Here is a 21,506-nt window from a genome sequence, read left to right as displayed (position 1 = left end):
CAAGATCAAGCTATATTGTGTGGTGAAAGTGCAAAGTGCTACGTAGAGAAAAAGAAGGTGATTATAGAGGAAAGCAGGTTTGGTACATTCACTGAATTCCGAATCTATTACAGAATCTCTTGGTCACTGGAGGTCTGCCGTGCTTTGGCACTCTCACGCCTAAACCCCCCACGCAACCTCCAGTGTCTTATTTTTGGCCGCTTCGAATTACCAGCGTTTCCGTTGTACGGACGATCTGCATCGACTTTTGAATGCCCTCTAATCGTATCTTGCGAGATGCAACTCAACATCCTTGATGCGGAATCGACAACGCCTAGGAATAAAAGTGGAAATTTATGTCAGCTAAAATTGTGCAAAAGATGTGAATACAAGATCAGGAATCGGAATCTAGGGTGACCTGTGTCGTGGACAACATGTGATCATCGATTCGTGAGTACGAACATACCCGCGAAATATCAGGGTATAGCAGCGGTGCAGCGTAATGAAAGGGAGAGCGTGATAACTCACACGCCAAGAGCGAGCTTTCGTTCGAAGAGAATTCGGACATATGCGTGCGTATGCACACACATATAAACGTGCATTAATTTGATCATCGACATTCTCTTTGCTTTGTCTTGTTTTTTTCTTTTGCTTGCATTCTTGTGTTTGCACTTCAATTAAATTTGACTTTAAATGTAAAATCATATAAACATATACATTTATATTAAGGAATATCTTTCCTATAGAATTAATTTCTTTATCTTATGTCTTAAGTTCCTTTCCTAATTAACTCAATGTTAAGCCTTGATTAACTCTGGCAATGTCGGCCAAAATATCATTCTTTAATTCTTTACTATTTTTATATAATTAATGTTGTTCCACAGCAACGAGCTCGTCAAGGAAAGTGTTTGAATTTGGTAATGATCATTAGTTTTGTATTGAATGGAAATGTTGACCTTCGTGAGTAAAAAGGCTCAGTTTTGCTATGAATTGTATTTTATATTCTTAAGTTAATGAACCTTTTGTTATATATGAATCTTTTGAATCTTGATAAATATAACTATTTTGAATTAACATGAATTTGGAATAAATAACAACCATTCTGTCTGAGTACATAATGCCAATGATACATCGAGTGTAATAATGCAGCGGTAGTTACGTTAGGGGCCATGCCAACATCGTTCCACGCATTGCCGAAGGTAGGGAGGGTATAGAGGAACTAGTGATCTCCTACACCTAGGATCACTAAATTAAATACGCGACTACCGGATTCCTTCTTGCCATCTATGCCGACCGGGGATTGATTACATTTGTGTTTTGATCAAAGTAGATTCTGTGTAAGTGCACTTAAATTTTTATAATATGGCGAGAACAAGGAAGTATAGGGATAGGAAAGACCCCGACCCCATCCGGCGAGCTGAGCCCAGAGCGCAGTATAGTGCACTAACCCCGATTCCCTTTCCTGCTGAGGCTGCATTGCCAACAAGATTTAACCAGCCCGTAGCCGTAACATTATAGTTCCTGATGTGTAAATCCAACAGCTTTTCTAGTGTTTTTAGTAGAAAGGAGGTAAGGCTTATCAGTCTGTAATCCTTGGGACTCACGTGGCTGCACTTTCCTGCCTTAGGGGGGAAGACAACTCTCGAGGTTCTCCATTGGATGGGGATATAGCCCGTACTTAGGCATGCTGAGTATATTGCGAAGAGCCATGGGGTAATAACCTCTTTGGTCAACTGCATCATGGCTGGGAATATCCCGTCCAGTCCTGGTGCTTTTATGGCCGCGAAGGAGTCTATGGCCCAGTGGATTCTCTTAGTGGTTAACAGACCTATTGGGGGGTGCTGTTCCTCAGTTGCTAGGTCCTGATGCTCCTTGGCGTCAGTGACCTCGGTGCATCCAGGGAAGTGCGCCTCCATTAGTGCTGTTAGGGCTTCTTTACTGCCCTCTGTCCACTGTCCGTTGTCTAGTTTTAGTTGGCTCTGTACTGTGGGCTGCTTTGAGTGCAGCTTCCGGATCCTAGCGGTTTCGGGCACTTTCTCAATGTTGGAGCAGAAGTTTCTCCACGAGTTCCTTTGTGCCTTACGTATTTCCTTCTTGTAGCTCCTAAGTAGGATTTTATATTCCTCATTGACAATCTCTTCGTTCGCTTGTTTGGCGATCTTGAAGAATTCCTTGAGGTTGTTCCTTTGGAGAGAGAGATCTCGGTTCCACCAGAGTGGCTTGGACCTCCACTTCGTTCTCGAGGGTTTGTACGATGCATGGTAGGCGTTCAGTAACTCGTTGGATAGGGTCTTTAGGGACTTCTATATATCCTCCGCGGATTTCACTGAGCCCGGATTCGCGAGCTTCGAAGTAACAGTCTTTTTAAACTTTACCCAGTTTGTGTTTCGGGGGTTTTTATAGACTGTTATCTTCGAAGAGTGTTTGAATTCGCACTTGAACTGAACGTACTTATGGTCTGAGAAGGATGGTCTTTCGAGGACTCTCCAGTCAGATACCAAGGTACTCTTTCCCGTGACAAGAGTTAGGTCTAGCACGTTTGACGAGGTGGGACCCACGAAAGTGTGTTCCTGCCCCACGTTTGCTACATCTAAGTTAGTGAATAAGATAAAGTCTAGGAGTGACTCACCTCTATCGTTGGTGTCAGGGCTTCCCCACACATTGTGATGGGCGTTGGCGTCTGCGGAGCTCCGCCGACGCTACCTTGCTTTTATGGAGCTTGAGTTGCAGCACCCTTAGTGTCATGGGTGGCTAACTCAACCTCGCACGACGGGTTGACTATGATTGTCAGGTCACCGTCACCGTCCTCCTCCTCCTCCGAGTCGTCCAGCGCCCAGACCCTGGGCGGCCTCCACTATGGACTCCAAACCTAGGTCCTTCTCGACCTCGCCTGCCTGGAGGGTGTGCGCATCTTTATCCTCGGGGTGGCGCTTTTTCAGCCGTAGGTATACGCTACCTACGCCCCACGCCATCTTCCCGAACTTGGGATACAGGATGTCCTCCGCCTCCTTGCTGATCTGGAGGACCACGTGCTGGCCCCCCTCGTTGGGTAGTGGGCTACCGGCATGCAGAACCTTCCAGTCACCCGTTGGCACGTCCGGATTTTGCCTCTGCAGCAGCTTCAGTGCTCGCTCTCCCTGGACAGCAATGGGGAAGAGCACCTTCGCCTTTGGTATGGACGGAATCAGCTCCCTGTCTACCACCTCCAGCTTGGTCCCCTCCCACAGAGCTTCCAGTAGGGGCACCTTCTGCACCAGCCACTGCCGCGTTGGGTCGTCGTTGAACTTGAGGATTTTGACCCCGTTCAGCCATCCCGCTCCATCGAACGTGGGCATGGGAGCGCTAGGGTCCTCCTCCATTCGCGAGAACAGTGTCTCGACGAGCTGCGCGTGGACTAACTTCCACTGCGCCGCCGTCATCTTCCCGTTCTAATCGCTACGATCGAGCTTTGCCTCTTGGTGGCCAACATCTCCCCCACCTTGTTGGCGAATCCACCGTTTGTTGCCTTCATCTGGGGCAACTGCGCGTAGTGTTCGCGGCCCTCCTGTACCCGTTACTCAGCCCAGGCTAGCTTGGACTTCTCCTCTTGGGAGATATCCGCCTTGCCCCGGAGCCGGCTCAGTAACTTGAGGGCCGCCTTATACTGAGCTTTTGCCTTCATCCCCTCCCTGGAACGCTTCGGCCCTTCCCTACGCAGGGAGCTGGTACCTGGTTCCGGCGAGCGGAGAAGGCTTTCCTCTTCGGTCTTGCTAGGTCTCCAGGTCCGAGTCTGCATCGGCCGTTGTCGATGCGCGGCTCACCCTGCAACGCGTCGTTTTGGTGGCAGTAGTATTACAACTGACATGACCTGCTCCCGCCATGCCCGAGGTGTGACCGCTGGCGACACGCAGAGAGGATTGCTCCTCCCCGTGCCCGCCGGTGGTAGCAGTCACGCTTTCCACCGACGTTTGGGTTGACATACGAATATTTCTTGACCTGGCGAGTATTGTATTATCGGTTTTTTTTTCTTGTTGTGATTTTTTAAATCGAAGTCCTCTTTATTTTTAAGTTTGTCAATATTATTTTGTCGACTTATTTCGTATTGATCAGGATTTGTTTTGGCGTTCCTACCAAAGAACACTTCTAACGGGTTTCTGTTTGTTACTGAGTGTACCGAGAAATTGTATTCGTAAATAGCTCGATTTAGTAATTCTTGAAATGTGCTATAGATTCCTTTACTTTTTAAACACCGCATTATTTCTGAGAGGGTTGAATGGAATCTTTCTACTTGTCCGTTTACTGAGCTTTTGTAGGGTGGGGCTGTAAATATCTGAATTCCCAATTGGTCTTTCATCATAAACGTTATGGAAGCTGAACTTAAGGATTTTTCGTTATCAATTACTACATTTTTTGGTACGCCGAAATAAAACAGAATATCATGCAGGCATGGTTTTATATCTTCGATGGATTTGGATTTGATGATTCTTCCTTGGGATAATATGGAAAATTTGTTTATTGCTGTCAAAACTAAATTTCTTTCTGTGGAATAAATATCAACGTGAATAGTGTGACCTGGATATTGTAATATTGGTGTTTCCACGATTTCGGGATTAGTGGGGTGTCTGTCGTATTTTACTTCCTCTCAAATCTGGCACTGCTTTACTATAGTGGAAATTTTCTGTTTCATTTTTGGAAAATAAAATTTTTTGATGAGTTGTTTTTGATTTTCTACGGCACTCCTGTGGGCTCTATTGTGAACTTTTAAGATCTTTTCTTCTTGTTGGCCTTCCTTACTTAAGTCTTCTAATCTACTTTGTGTGAATCTAACTTTGTATTGGAAGAAATTTAATGGGTATATATCTTGGATTTGTCCCATAATGTGTTCGGTTGTTTGAATTCCATTGATAACTTAGGGGTTAAGGTATTTTTTTAATATTTGTAATAAATCAGCTTCGGTGCATGTGTTTTGTGTACTTTCGTGTCGAGGAAATCTTGGAAATGGGATACTAAATTTGTAATTATTTTCGTTTCCTGGAATAATAAAGATTTGGTTTTTAAAAGCATTTATTGGTATTTCCATACTATGAATTAACCTTTCGGAGGAACTTTGGCTACTATGTTGTGTCGAGATGGAGTTTATCTCCTTGATTCTGGACAAAGAGGCAGCTACTACATTGGCTTTTCCTGGTTTGTAGATTAGCTGATAGTCGTACTGTTCCAAAAATGTTCTCCATCGTTTTATTCTCGCGTTGCCATTCCAATCGCTCATAGAATGGGTTAAGGGTTGATGGTCGGTTTAAATTTTAACCTTTGCTCCCCCATAGAGATAATTTCTCAAAGACTTCAATGACCATATTATTGCTAGCATTTCCTTTTCGTTTGCTGCATAATTTTCTTCTGCTTTCGAAAGGGTTTGGGAAATGAAGGATATTGGTTTGTCATTTTGAGCAAGAACTGCTCCTAATGCGAAATTTGAGGCATCTGTTGTGAGTTGAAACTCTTTATTGAAATCTGGGTATTGTAAAATGACTTCTGTCAAAATGAGGGTGTTCAGGCCAGCAGCATACAGTTTCCGCGCACTGTGCCGGCTCCGCGCGCCTCGGGCCCGGCTCGCTCTCGCGCGCTCGGAGGGGCGCTCGGATCCACAATCCACGATCCACACGGCGCTCACGGCAGAAAAAGCACCATAGGTAGTAGTTACGTTTTCACCCCCGCTGCAACCGGTACATACCGCGCGAATACCCAGAGAATAAACTGGAACCACTAACCATACAGTATATACATCTAAATTTGTACTTTGCAGATTCCCGTCGGAAAGCGCGCGATTGACAATTGATTTGAAATATATGTAAAACCAATTCCATTTATATTTATGCATATTTATTTAAGTATATATATATATTTTCTTATATTGTATATTTAGATACATCATTGTTTTAGTTATAATAAACAAAAACGTCGAGAACCGACGGCGTTTGCATAATTTGTATAATTTATAATCAACCTGCTTAAGATAAGGAAATAAATGTGCAATTATATTATTATATATAGTCGAGAACCGACGGCGTTTGCTTAATTTTTATAATTTATAATCAACCTGTTTAAAATAAGGAAATAAATGTGTAATTATATTATTGTAATATTTTATATTTTGTGGTATAAATCAAACAAATAACAGCTTTTATTTTGTTTCCCGCGCCCTAGTGTACCATACCCCCACCCCCTGCCCATTCTTCATTTATTTTGTGGCGGTAGGTCAGTCCATCAAAAGACCCGAAACAAGAACCAAACTCAAATTTCAGTTCTAGCGGCCAGCAATAGTAAACACACACACGCAAAGTACGTGAGAATGCATGTGCACCCATACACTAAAACATGCTGGTGGCAAAACAGATCAGACCTGAGAGAGTTCAAAAAATCTGAAAAAACATACAATCACATATTTTTGTCGAAACATATTGCGTGTGTACTAACACATGCAAAGATGTTCTCTCTGCGCTCTCTCTCTCATGATGACGTCACTCTGGGGTACGGATAGCGCAAGCCGGTGTGTGACACTTTCGTTGTATGAACTGGCACATCTATATACTGTATGGTTAGTGCTGGAACCTAAACCTCGCCGTTTGAAATTGAACCTCGATCCGCCCCCCTCCAAACATTGGTCCTTCGAGCCGGATCTTCGCTTTCCCCATAAGTAGAAGCCTACCCCAGCCAGCATCGGCGGATCGCTCCAAATTCAAGATAAGTAAGCCCAACACCAGTGCAGTGATTTTGTGCGAGTTTTCCATCCCAGTCCGAGTTCCCGTGGCATATGTACATACATATGTATTCATTTCTCGCTCTAGTTCCAAATTAAACCATACTTCGTTCTGCCACGGTTCTGCCGACGGTTGTGGCCACCTACTTCTCCAAAGGTTTAATTTGATCCGAGCAAGCTCCTGCGGTCAACCTCCGATCCAGTATATATATTCCTACCTCTCCCAGCTACCCGCTGAGCTTTGGTTGCTGACATATGCACATGCATACAAGCACACAAACATCGCAACCCAATCCAAGCGGCTGACAACAATCATAAATTCATATTCTTGCAATTACTTTGTTGTCTTTTTTTTTCTTGCTCAACGTTCCATAGTTTTTCGGTTTTATGAATAAATAAAATAAATCACTGCGTCTCCGTATTTAACTAATGATATTGCCAACAAAAATAAGACACGATCCATACATTCGGCACAACATACATATTTATCTTACATTTTAAATTATACATATTGTATATAAAACGGTTATCCACCGTTTAAACCGTTGTTTTACATCTCGTCAAAAGGGTGGGTCGTCAACCCAAGCCACGGTACATAGCACTTACATCCATACGCACACACATACAAGCAGCAGCAGCGGTGCATTCGTTTCGTTTTCCATTTCGCTTTCGCTTCTCCACCGTTTTCTTGCGTTGTTGTTGGTGGGAGAATATTTTTCGGTGCCGCGCTTGACCGTAACGGAACGCCAAGTGACGCGCTACCCTGCACTTCTGGGTATATTGTTCTCAACATTCGTTTTGTAACCGACTCTATATAGGGGTACCTGGTGCATCAATATCATTGCTCATTAGTCGCTCTTGGTTGGCCATTTTTTTTTATTTGATCGTAGTATTTTATATTTATATATTCCGGCAACGGTGCCCGACTGCTACTATATAAATACTCGCGATAAACTCCGCCAAGGCCACATATCCACGGTTCGTCGTTCAAAACTCCATTTCCGCTCACCTGCTTTGCGACTCTGATACGCGTTATCGCAAATCCATCAGCCAACCATGCCCACTGGTGAGAAGTTTAAGCAGGTGAGTTCGCTGAGTTTGACCCATCCACCCAGCTCCAACGGCTCAATCACTACGCCCACACCTTCCCGTTTGGCCCCAGCTGAGCGAGGTCCGACCACGTCCAGGGCTCACACACCACATGCCTTTGAGGCCTTGTTACTCCCCTCGGTCGACCCTCGCACGGTTCCGAGCACTATGGCCCAATCGGCCGCCAGTTCCGCACGGTCTAAGTTTTCCTTGGCTGCAAGCAAACTGACACGCTTCGACCAGAAGCTCAGCGCTCCTGATGCTAGCACACCAACCCGCTCGCTCTCCCAAGTCCATCGAGATCAACTCCGAAGCCTGTGGGCGAAGGTGGACGCGGAGTTCGAGGCCTGTGTGACGTCCAGGGGATGACTGCTACGCGGTCTACGCAAAGTTGCCGAAAGCGACTTTGGAGCTTTGGGAGCAGTCCGTGACACACAAGTCCGAAATTCCCACCTGGCACGCTATGGACAAGTTCCTGGCGGAGCGGTACCTTTCTCTCGAGGTGACCGAGGACGGCCATCCAGGCATGGAGACTCAGGCCCACTTCAGGGCGAGTCTACCCATGTCAGAGAGTTCAAAGGGCAATCCCAACCCATTCCGTTCCCAAGGGAGCCCTGTTGCAAGGCGGGTTCACTCGTTCGGAACAACTGTGGATCCGAAGCGGAGAACGTGTGATCTTTGCTCCAAGAAGAACCATCCGATCCGGGTATGCCCTCAATTCCTTCAGATGAGACCTGATGCTCGCTCCAGCTATATTAAGCAAAAAATGCTTTACTTAAACTGTTTCGCAAGAGGTCACCAGATTCGTGAATGCCAAAGCGCCCACAACTGCAACACGTGTGGAGACCGGCATCATACGCTGCTGCACCGTGGCACTCCAGTTTCCAGCCAATCCGTGCCCAATTCCGTACCACTTCCGACTCCTGCCGAAGATCAGCCTAGCGTTCAGAACTATTTCGCCTCCGGCAAAAGGGCGGTACTCCTGGGCACAGCTATTATTAATATTTGCCACTTGGGGACAAATTTTCGCGCCCGCGCTCTAATCGACCCGGGTTTCGAGGCGACGTTCATTACGGAACGTCTCTTCCAGATCATTAAGTTGCCATTCCGACTCGCCCAGGCACAGGTCTCGGGCCTCAATCAGACAATTTCCGCTCAGTCCAAGAAGCTCTGCCATATTTCCATCCGCTCCCCGACTAAGCCGGGCTTACACTTGGACGCCACAGCCTATGTCCTGCCGGAACTATCAGGCAGCCTTCCTTCCCTTCCATTCCTGCCATGGGCAGACCCGACATTTTACGAAAGCTCACAAATAGATGTCCTGATTGGTGCCGACATCCTTTCATCCATCCTATTGAGCGGCTCACAGACGAACATCTGTGGATCTCTCCTCGGACAGGAAACCATTTTCGGATGGGTTCTTACAGGCCCAGTGCCAAACACGGTACAAGGCAGGGTCGCATCCTTCTCCACGCAAATTTCCACCGAGCTAGAGACTCCGTTAGACAAACTCCTCACAAAGTTTTGGGAGGTGGAGGACATTCCTACTAAAATAGAAAGCGAGTCGGATTCGTACTGCGAAAGAAATTTCCTCCGAACTACGTCAAGAACGCCAAGCGGGAAATACGTCGTCACGTTACCGTTTCGCGACCCAGATCATCTCGGATCAGATCTGGGGTATTCAAGGGCAACCGCGCTGGCCCAGTTCCTAAGAAACAAAAATCGCTTGAAAAGAAACAGTCCCCTACAAGAGCAGTACGACACCGTGATCCAAGAATACCTAGAGCTTCAACACATGACACAAGTTCCTCCGACTCATGGGTCGTCAACCTACTACCTTCCGCACCACGCTGTCTTCAAGCCTGAGAGCACTACCACGAAGGTCCGCGTGGTATTTAACGCATCCAGCCCGTCGACCAACGGTGTGAGTTTGAATGATCTTCTGCACGCCGGCCCGGTCCTCCAATCGGACTTGACCCTCCAGATCCTAAAGTGGCGTTATTTCCGGTACGTTTTCAACGCGGACATCACCAAAATGTATCGCCAAATTTGGGTTGACCCGAAACACACCTCTTTCCAGCGAATATTATTTCGAAACAAGGAGGGACATATCCGCGACTATGAACTTAAGACCGTAACCTTCGGAGTCAATTGCGCTCCTTTTCTTGCCATCCGAGTGTTGCAACAGCTAGCAAGCGACGTCCAGTCCAGATTTCCGAAAGCAAGTCGCATTCGGTCATTCATGTATGTCGACGATGTCCTAGACGGAGCGGATTCTACCGAGGAGGCTCGACTAACGATCCGCGAGTTGCAGGCCGCACTTAGCTCTGCAGGGTTTCCGCTGCGGAAGTGGACTTCAAACCACAAAGATATTCTGGCAGGAATTCCGAGTGCTCATCTTCTCCACACCGATTTTCTGGAGATGGAGGGAGAGAGCACGGCTATGACTCTCGGGATTCGCTGGAAAGCGACATCAGACGAGGTTTTTTTTGTCCCTCCCGAGTTAGCGCCTGAGTCGTCATACACCAAGCGAGCAGTTCTGTCCCAGATCGCAAGGCTGTTCGACCCCGCGGGGTGGTTGGCCCCATTCATTGTCCGGTCCAAGATCTTCATGCAAGAAATCTGGTGGCAGGACCTGGGATGGGACGATGAGCTTCCAAGCGAGATGCGCCAGCGCTGGCAAAGTTTCCTGCGGAGCTGCTCCGCTCTCGACCAAATCCATATTCCAAGATGGGTCGGCTCCCGGCCAGCGATAAAAGTCGAACATCATGGGTTCTGCGATGCATCCGAGAAGGCTTACGGTGCCGCCATCTACGTGCGCATTGAGGTTGACCGTTTGGTCGAGGTGCAGCTTCTCATAGCGAAAACGCGAGTCGCACCCGTGAAAACCGTGTCGCTCCCCCGGTTAGAGCTTTGCGGGGCAGTGCTTTTGTCCGAAATGGCGGCGGCTATCCTGCCGAATATGCCAACAGCAGCTACGATCCGATTCCACCATAGTCCCCGCCTGGCTGGCAAAGCCCGCGTGTCACTGGAGCACGTTCGTGGCCAACCGAGTGACTAGGATATCTCAAGCGACCGATATTGAGAAGTGGTGCCGCGTTCCATCCGAACAGAACCCCGCGGATTTAGCCAGCAGAGGCGTGCCATTACAGGAGTTGGTAGATATCCAACTCTGGTGGCACGGACCAACTTGGCTGCAGAGCGGCCGAGATCAATGGCCGGCACCAGTTAGTAACTCCCCCGTTATGACCTTAGAGCAGTGAACTGTAAAGGCCCATTTCGCACTCGACCCAGCCGAAGACTTCCTCGAACGATTCTCCAGTCTGGAGAGAGCTCTACGAGTCCGAGCATATATCCTGCGCTTTACCAAGCGCTGCCAGAAGTTAGCCACCGCGCAAAAGGGCCATCTTACGAGCGGCGAGATTACCGAAGCTGAAAAAACTCTTATCCTAGAGACGCAGCGTAGAGAATACCCCGAGGAGTACCGCTGCCTAAGCGGTAAGCGGCCAACGCCACGGTCAAGTTCTATCCTGAACATGAACCCTTTCCTAGACCGCCATGGGTTGATCAGAGCATGCGGCCGTATCGCAGATACGACGAACGACATCCAATCATTCTCCCATACAATTGTCGATTGTCTCGCCTTCTCGCGCAATTTACACACCGGATAACTCTTCATGGCGGCAACCAATGGTGCGCCTCATTCGATCAAAGTATTGGATTCCAAAGGTTCAAAGGCTTATGAAGGGGGTTGTGAATTCCTGCAAGGTCTGCGTGATTCACAAAAGGAGGTTGCAAACCCAAATGGGGATCTTCCAACCGAGCGGTCGTCCTTTTCCAGACCGTTTACGCATACAGGGATTGATTACGCGGGTCCTTTCGAAATACGGAACTATACAGGGAGAGCATGTCTGATCACGAAGGGGTATGTGTGCGTATTCGTGTGCTTTTCCACAAAGGCGATACATTTAGAACCCACGTCCGACCTCACCACCGAAAAATTTCTCGCCGCTTTCGCTCGGTTCGTCGCAAGGCGCGGATGTCCACAGCGTATCCATTCAGATAATGGAAAAACTTTCGTTGGTGCAGCAACCCTGCTTTCCAGTGACTTCCTTGACGCGTTTAAGGACTCGGTGACTGATGCGTATAGCCATCAGCGGGTGTCGTGGCGCTTCATCCCACCAGGAGCTCCACATATGGGAGGTCTATGGGAAGCCGGAGTGAAGAGTTTCAAAACTCTCTTCTACAAGGCCACGTCCACTCGGAGGTATACGTTTGAGGAGCTTACTACGCTGCTCGCGAAGATTGAAGCGTTCCTCAATTCCAGGCCGCTCTCACCGATGTCCGATAATCCGACGGAGCTGCTAGCCCTCACTCCCGGGCACTTCCTTATTGGGGGACCCTTAATGAATACGGCCGAGCCCGAAATAAAGGGGAACCTTAATTCGATCATCAATCGGTGGCAGCATTTGAAGGCCCTCAACCAACAGTTCTGTCAAAGGTGGAAGGAGGAATACCTCAAGGAGCTCCACAAGCGGACTAAGTGGCAGACGCCGACGCCAAATCTGCAGATTGGCGATATGGTGGTCATCAAAGAGGATAACCTGCCGTCCAACGAATGGCCGCTCGGAAGGATAACTTCCGTGTATCCCGGTGCCGACGACAGGGTCCGTGTGGTGGATATCCTTACTGCCCGCGGTACCCTCAAGAGACCGGTTGTAAAGGTCGTTCTCCTGCCAGTAGAACCCCGTAGTTCCATCCAACAATAACGTGAATGTGCACTTGTCCCATTCACAGCTCCGCACTAATACTTCTTCGACTTCTCTATTCCATCCTAGTTCCATCCTCATCCAGACATGGCCCCACGGATCCGCGCCAACCGCACCACGGAGAGCCGTCGTGATCGAGTGATCACGAGTTGCCGGGTCTGCCGAGGAGTTCATCCGCTGCGGACCTGTCACCATTTCCTTCGCCTGAGCCCTGAGAAGAGACTCCGAGCTGTCCTCGTTAACAAATATTGCGGGAACTGCCTGGCCCACCAACACTCCGGCCAGGATTGCCGCAGTGGCGGGCTGTGCCGGGTGTGTGACAAAAACCACCACACTCTACTCCACATACCCTCGTCTCGTCGTCCAGTCCGCTCGGCCTCAGGAGCATCGTCGCCACCTACAGCGCCCCACGTCAGACGCCGTCCTCGGCGTCCAGCCCGCTCGGCCTCAGGAACATCGACGCCATCTACAGCGCCCCACGTCGAACGCCGACCTCGGCGTCCAGCCCGCACAGCCTCGGCTGCATCGTCGCCATCCACGTCGGCCCACGCCGACCGCCGCCCTCGTCTCCCCGTGAGCCGCCCCGTGGCAGGGACCCCGGCACCATCCGTCGACTCACTTCTACAACATCGAAGCCTCATCATCCTCCCGACGGCGCTGGTGGTCTTGGATACGGGTTCCAAAAACTTCGAGACGGCGGCGCTCATCGACCCATGCACGCCGGTGAGCTGTATTGACGAATCCTTGGCCAGCGCCTTCAAGTTGCCAACCACTTGTGTGGGGGACTAGAAAGTGTGTACGGCGGTGATCCGCGCCAAAATGGGCGACTTCCAGTTGGAGACGATGCTCAAGGTCCAGCCCCGTTTGCGCATCCGCACGCCTACCCGACAGCTGAGCGATTCCGTCCGGGCGCGTTTCGGTGACCTGAGGCTTGCCGATGAACAGTTTATCGATCATCTTGGGAGCAGATGTATACCCGAAGGTGATCCAGCCCGGGTTCCTTGCGCGTGAGGACGGCCTGCCGGTGGCCCAGAGCACCGTTTTTGGATGGATCGTGTCGGGGGCGTGCACCCAGCCATAGGCCACCCCATGATACTTTGCAATTCTGCAAGGGGGGGGGGGAGGATGTTCAGGCCAGCAGCATACAGTTTTCGCGCACTATGCCGGCTCCGCGCGCTCGGGCCCGGCTCGCTCTCGCGCGCTCGGAGGGGCGCTCGGATCCACAATCCACGATCCAAACGGCGCTCACGGCAGAAAAAGCACCAAAAGTAGTAGTTACGTTTTCACCCCCGCTGCAACCGGTACATACTGCGCTAATACCCAGAGAATAAACTGGAACCTACACCTCGCCGCTGGAAATTGAACCTCGATCCGCCCCCCTCCAAACAGAGTGTGTTCTTGAGTTTTTTGAAAGCTGCCATTGCCTCTGGGTTAAGGTGAATGATTTTTTTGCTCGAGTTGTTATACCCGATACTCAAAATGAGTATTGGGGTATATTAGATTTGTGGTAAAAGTGTATGTGTGTAACGTCCAGACGGAATCGTTTCCGACCCCATAAAGTATATATATTCTTGATCAGCATCAATAGCCGAGTCGATTGAGCCATGTCTGTCTGTCCGTCCGTCCGTCTGTCCGTCTGTCCGTCTGTCCGTCCCCTTCAGCGCCTAATGCTCAAAGACTATAAGAGCTAGAGCAACGATGTTTTGGATCCAGACTTCTGTGATATGTCACTGCTCCAAAAATATTTCAAAACTTCGCCCCGTCCACTTCTGCCCCACAAAGAACGAAAATCTGTGGCATCCACATTTTTAAAGATACGATAAAACCAAAAACGCAGAATCGTAGAAGATGGTTATATGTTCTAGAATGTAAAATCTCAACCAAATCGTATAATTATTACAGCCAGAATCACGAAAACAATTTCACTCTTTCTCGCTCTGTCTCACTCTAACACACAGGTTTCATGGTCGGTTTTGCCAATTGCAAAATATGAGTTCAAGGATCTCAGAACCCATAAGAGCTAGAGCAACCAAATTTGGTATCCACACTCCTGTGATATCGGACCTTGACCGTTTTGTGTCAAAATTTCGCCACACCCCCTTCCGCCCCCGCAAAGGACGAAAATCTGAGGCAACCACAAATCTCAGAGACTATTAAGGCTAGAGTAACCAAATTTGGTACACACACTCCTTTAAGATGTCACTATCAAACGTATATCTCAGAATTTCGCCCCACCCCCATCCGCCCCCACAAAGGACGAAAATCTGTTGCATCCACAATATTGCAGATTCGAGAAAACTAAATAGAATCATAGAGAATGACTATATCTATCCGGTTGCTGAATTTAGATCAGATCAGATAGATTTTTGTAGCCAAAAGGAACAAATCAATTTGCATTGGCTATGCAGCGCCCGACGTCACGCTCAGACTGATTTTCTGTCTCTCTCGCACGCATTCTTTGTCGTGTCGTTTAATATAAGCGGCGTCTGCCGGAGGAGAGCCATACTGACTTAGTATCGGGTATAACTGTAGAGTTGCGGTGTCCGCAGCAACTCACAACGTTCCCCCTCGTTTTTAAATATGCGACCATCTTCCCCTCTTAATAATGAGGTAAGTGGTTTAGCTAGCATTGCATAGTCCTTCCATCTTCTATAGTAACCGGATAATCCTAGGAAGGATCTGAGATCCTTTAATGTTTTCGGACAAGGATACTTGGAAATGGCTTTGTTAGGTTGTTTTAGTATTATAACCCTACATTTATATTTACCTTGCTGCTAGCTTATAATTATTAGTGTTAATCTACAAATGTATCGTAAGTATCTGAATAAGTATCGATATGAATTATCATCCGATAGTTCTAGTTCTGCGAACTAGAACTATGCGAGAACTAGATCGGAAGAGAATTAGAGATCGGCGCTGGGTTCAATGAGCACTTTTGCTGTATCGACAAGACGGAGTGGTTGGAAAAGAATTAAGTAAAATAAAATCATAAAAAGTACGAAACATCCGTGGACTTTCTGCGCCAATAGCTTCTACCTTTGCAGGATTTGTTTCTATGCCTCTATCGGAAATAATATATCCTAAAAATCTTACTCGCATTTGTCGAGTCCGCATTTAATATTGACTTGTTCAAGGGTATCGAATATGGTCGCGAGATTGTTAGCATGTGTTTCTTCATCGTTCCCAAAAATAATTATGTCGTCAATATAAATATAGCAGATTTCACCAATATGTGGTCGAAGGATATCATCAAGGGTGCGCTGGAATATTGGTGGTGCATTTTTTAATCCAAAGGGGAGACGTATGAATTCGTATTTACCGTTGTTGATGGAGAATGCAGTTTTTTCGATATCTGATTTTTTTTACAGAATTTGATGGAAACCACTTTTAAGATCTAGTACTGAAAAGGACTTGTTGTTTCCTAGTTGTGCTAAAACTTCATTTATATTTTGAATGGAATATTTATCAGCAGCAATAACTAGATTTAGTTTCCTGTAATCGATAACTACTCTGAACTTTTTCTTTTGAGAGGCATCCATTTTTTCGGAACCAGCCATACGGGGGAATACGTAAGGGGACCGAGATAGTCTAATTATCCCGTTATCTAGTGGTTCTTTTATTTGTTTCTCTTCTTCTGTTTTGGATCCCACTGGTAAGGGGTAACATCGTGAATAAACTGGAGTATCCGAGGTGGTGCGGATATCTGCTTTAATGTTTGTGGTGTAAGTAAGTTTTCTGTTTGGATCTGCGAACAAATTAGAGTGCGTTTTAAAGAGATTTTCGAGGGTTAGTTTTTGTGTTTCTGTTAGGTGTTCTGTCCTATTAAATATGACATTCACTGCTTCCAGGAATTGTTCCTTTATCGGAATAACTTGACCATTGTTTATTGTTAGTGTTCGTTTTTTTTATGTCGATGACTGCCCCTAATTCTTTGAGATAGTCATTTCCTAGTATGGCGTCATATGATTTTAATGTGGGTAACAGAAAAAATGTTACATTAATATAAGGGATATTGAAATGTTTGCAATTTTATGGTGTGTTATTTTTATGCTGCCACTAACGGTGATAGCGTTAAAAGGTTTTTGGTTTAAAATTGGATTATTAACATGTAGGGGTTGAATATAACTTTTATTATAGCCGGTATCTACTAAGATTTTTAAGGTCTGTCCACTCCACAATCTAGACTCTATGTAGGGTAGTGAGGAGTTTTTATATCCGATACTCAAAATGGGTATTGGGGTATATTAGATTTGTGGTAAAAGTGCTATAAGAGCTAGAGCAACGATGTTTTGGTGCAGACTTCTGTGATATGTCACTGCTACAAAAATATTTCAAAACTTCACCCCGCCCATTTCCGCCCCCACAAAGGGCGAAAGTCTGTGGCATCCACAAATTCGAAGATACGAGAAAACTAAAAACGCAGAATCGTAGAAGATGACTATATCTTCTAGAGTGCAAAATCTGAACCAGATCGTATAATTATTATAGCCAGAATCAAGAAAACAATTTCATTCTTTCTCGCTCTGTCTCTCTCTAACACACAGGTTTCATGGTCGGTTTTGCCAATTGAAAAATATGAGTTCAAGGATCTCAGAACCTATAAGAGCCAGAGCAAATTTGGTATCCACACTCCTGTGATATCGGACCTTGACCGTTTCGTGTCCAAATTTCGCCACACCCCCTTCCGCCCCCGCAAAGGACGAAAATCTGGAGCATCCCCAAATCTCAGAGACTATTAAGGCTAGAGTAACCAAATTTGGTATCCGCACTTCTGTTAGATCTCACTATAAAACGTACATCTCAAAATTTCGCCTTACCCCCTTCCGCCCACGCAAAGGACGAAAATCTGTTGCATCCACAATATTGCACATTCGAGAAAACTAAAAACGCTGAATCATAGATGACCATATCTATCAGATTGCTGAATCTGGATCAGAGCAGATAATTTTTGTAGCCAAAAGCAAAAAATCAATTTGCAGTGGCTATGCAGCGCCCGACGTCACGCTCAGACTGATTTTCTGTCTCTCTCGCACGCACTCTTTGTCCTGTCGTTTAATATTAGCGGCGTCTGCCGAAGGAGAGCCATACTTACTTAGTATCGGGTATAACTGTAGAGTTGCGGTGTCCGCAGCAACTCACAACGTTCCCCCTCGTTGAAATATGTGAATAGGTATTTTGTTTGGTTTAGCTTTCGTAGGTTTGGGTTTTTATTTTCTTTTTCCCTTTGGGGTTTTTGTTTCCCGTCTTATATTTTTTTTATCGCGCGGAAATTTTATTTTTTTAAGTGTTTCACTTATGTGAATTTTTCTTAATGTTTTTTTTTTTTCTTTTTGTTTTTATGTTTTCCGTTGTTTTGTTTTTTTTGTTTTACTTCTCTTAACATGTTGGATGTGGCTCCTCCAACGGGCGATCCGGAATTGGTCCCTTTTATGATGGTATCACCTTACTGAGGTTCCTAGAACTCGCCCCTTTTGGTTGGGTTTCCTGAGTAAGGAACTTTCAGGAATTGGAGTCACCGGACAATATTACGAAATATTGTGAGTCGAACCGGTAGTTATGTTTGAGACCGACGGCTGCAAGTTTTTGCAGTTTTCGCGAACGTACTAAACTTTTTGTTGTGTTGTTCACTAGTCAGGTCCCTGCTCGGGCGCCAGTTAATTTTATCCTCGTTGGAAGGACAAAATAAAAGATTATTTTTTATTCTGTTCACTTTTTAGCGAAGTGCTTTTATTGAATATCAGAATGCGACTGCTTAAATCTAGATTTATAATTCTTAAAGAAACCTATCGATGATCGCGGCAGAGGAACTTCGGCAGCGGCCGAATTGTTGGGGTCATCAGAATTGTTGTAGGCGGCGGCGGAGTTGCAGTTATTGACCGGCAATAGGAAATCAATGTTGCTGGTCGATGTTGGGTCGATGAAGAACAGCGGAATCATCAGAATTGCATTGTCGGCATTATCGCAGTCGCGACGTCGAAGACGGGGTGGGGCCGATGGTTTTCTCGTGAAGTGCTGACTTGAAGTGGAACGCATAAGCACTTCCAGAAATACAATGTTTCGGTTCTTGTTTTAGGCATGAAATGGTTTTTACTTTTTGTGTAAATTGTGACAGAATTCTTACACATTGTTATTACAGTTGGGTAACAACTATTAGGCAAGAATTTTTATACTTTTTTTCTGTTTTAATTGCAAATAAGAGTATTGAACTCTTAGGGTGTTAACTTATATAAGTGGTGGATCGTATGACATATGCGCTGGTGTGTTTATATGTTTATGTGTGGTCTTTTGGGTATTTGTATATTTGTTAGGTTAGGTTAGGTTGAGGCGGCTGCCGGGCTCGCTCGGAGCCCGTCACACTTAGGCCGGTTTCGGCCCGTTGTGATACCGCATAGGATCATTTCCTTCCTGCGTTGTGAGACTTCCTGTCAGCAATTATCCCATCCAGATGCTCTCACAAAGTTCGCTATCCTCCTGGGACATAGTTTGGACATCTCTGAAATGTCGTGTAGAAAGGCTGAGCCCAGGTGCTGTAGCCTTCTTCTGCTGAGAGCCGGGCAGGAGCAGAACAGATGTTCCACTGTCTCCTCCTCTTCCTCGTCTCTACAGCTGCGAAAAAAATCGTTATGTGGGGCCCCCAGCCTGTTAGCGTGGGTGCCTATTAGCCAGTGTCCCGTGAGGGAACGTGTGACTGCGCTGCACCTTTTCCTGCTTAACTTGAGGAGCTCGGAGGTGCGCTTCATGTCCATGGTCGGCCATGTTTGCCGAGTTGTGCGACATCGTGGCACTGTTTGCCACATATCGTTTTTTAGTCGTTTGTATTGCTCCCTTATAATGAGCTTACAGGTGGCCATTGGCATACAGATATCCTCCTTGTCTTGGAGAAGGGGGATTGTAGTGCCAGATCTGGCCAGCTCGTCCGCTATACAGTTGCCCTCGATGTCCCGGTGGCCCGGGACCCAAATTAGGCTAATAGCAAATTGCTGAGCCATCTCGTGCAGAGATTTGCGGCAGTCTGCCACGGTGGCCGAGTTCAAGGAAATCGCGCTTAGCGATTTGATCGCAGCCTGGCTGTCGCTATAAATGTTTAGCTTGGTTGCCGTGACGGCAGCCGCTTGTAGGCAATCTAGTGCCTCCCTGATTGCTATGACTTCCGCTTGAAAGACACTGCAGTGATCTGGGAGTCTGAAGGAATGCCTTATGTTTAGCTGTTCAGAGTAGATTCCCCCTCCGACTCTGTCGTCCAGCTTTGATCCATCTGTGAAGATGTTTATGGCCCCATCAGGGCCTGGGAGTCCCTCGAGCCATTCGTCTCTATGAGGGATGATTGTGTCGAAAGGAGTGTCTGTATACTCTCTTGGAACTTGGTAGTCTGTTTTTGAGGGGACGGTACTGCTATTTAATATGGCTGAGTGACCTATGCACTGTGTCACCCATTGATCTGAGTCTCTTAGACGTATTGCTGCTGCTTCTGCCCGTTCCTTTGTTATGGGCGGTTTTGGAGAGAGCCGATAAGTATCAGGGCTGGAGATGAAAGAGACAGCGGCATCTATAGTGGATCCTGGGAAGCAGTGGCAGAGTTGCGTGGGAGAAAAGGAAACGGTGCGAGGAGGAAGAGAAAGAAAAAAGGGAGTTTTCCGGTGGAGAATAGTGGAGGCCGCACGTGCCCTGAAAAAAAAAAAGGAAACAAAATTGATGATCGTGGAGACGACGATCCCACCAAGACATCAGCGGCAGGCATCAACATCAGCAGAAGCGGCGGACCGCGGCAGCAGCAGCCCGGTACTGGCCAGGCCGGAAAACTGGTGCGAGAACCGGCAGCGGAGCACCGACACCAAGGAACCGTCAGCGGAGCACCGGCACCAAGGAACCGTCAGCGGAGCATCGACTGGAGACACGCTTCTGTCCCCACACACCAACCCCCCCGGGGAAAGAATCCAGACTTCAAAGCAGAAATAAACCCACACGAATCAATGTCACACACCTTCATCCACACACATCACACCCAACCCACACATGTATACCCTCATTCATAACACATCACATAACATCACCACATTTCACACATCTACACCCGTCCGACCCACGATCATATAAAAAGAACACCACGATTAAACGTAAACATCAGCAAGCATCAGGAAGCAACAACTTCTAGCAAAGGGGGCTGCCAATTCGGCCGAAATAGGGTTTATTTTTTTTTGTTAGTATTTTTTTAGTGTTAGTATTTGTTTCCTTTATATAAACCTAGATTATGAATTAATGTTCAAGAAGATAAGTAAGAAAATATAATGGATATAAAAATGAAAATTTGAAAAGAGTCATGAGTGAATAGAAAACGGTAGTTGGGTGGGACGAGAGCGAGAAGAAGAGTGGGACCCTGAATATGAAAAGGGAGCGCTCATGGAAGGTGGCGCTCATGGAGGGGTGGGACCCTGCTAGGGATAACGAAACCAACTATCCCCGCTGACGAAAGTGCCAACGAAGACAAGTCTGTCCTATAAATTAGATATGTTTTTTTTGTATGTTTTTTTGTTTTTGTTTTGTTCAATCCGTCCCCTGACTTATCGGGTCGGAAACACCCCTGACTTCCCCGTGAGCTAGCTGGGAACGATAGGCCAGGGTGGCAAAGAGGCGGATCATAACAAATGGCGCCCAAATGAAATTTGGTCGATTTTAAACACGAGTCTTAAAGACCCGGTGTAAAATAGAACCCTGGTATAACGAAACTCAGCCGGTCCGCGAGCCGGGAATAAATCCTAGCCGTCGTAGCCGCTGAGAGGAGTAGAAGTGAGGAAAATGGACATGGTAGTTATGTATCGGAGGTAGAAGGGAAGGAAGTGTGGGTCCCGAGTTGTGGTCCAGGTATTACCAGGTGGTAGTAGCCTCGTTGTCCGACTCGTGGAGCCCGCTGTCCGGATCTGAAAAGAGGAAGAGGT

General features: G+C 47.0%; 1 pseudogene; it reads right to left on the bottom strand.

The window, feature by feature from the left end:
* LOC6603617 overlaps positions 1-18,606 on the bottom strand; it is a 30,591-nt pseudogene extending 11,985 nt beyond the window's left edge.
* Positions 18,607-21,506: the final 2,900 nt, after the last annotated feature.

The sequence above is a fragment of the Drosophila persimilis genome, unplaced genomic scaffold (genome assembly GCF_003286085.1).
Source record: "Drosophila persimilis strain 14011-0111.01,24,50 unplaced genomic scaffold, DperRS2 tig00003933-arrow-pilon, whole genome shotgun sequence".
NCBI classification, from domain to species: domain Eukaryota; kingdom Metazoa; phylum Arthropoda; class Insecta; order Diptera; family Drosophilidae; genus Drosophila; species Drosophila persimilis.
The sequence above is the reverse complement of the archived record's forward strand: the minus strand, read 5'-3'. Positions and strand labels throughout refer to the sequence as shown.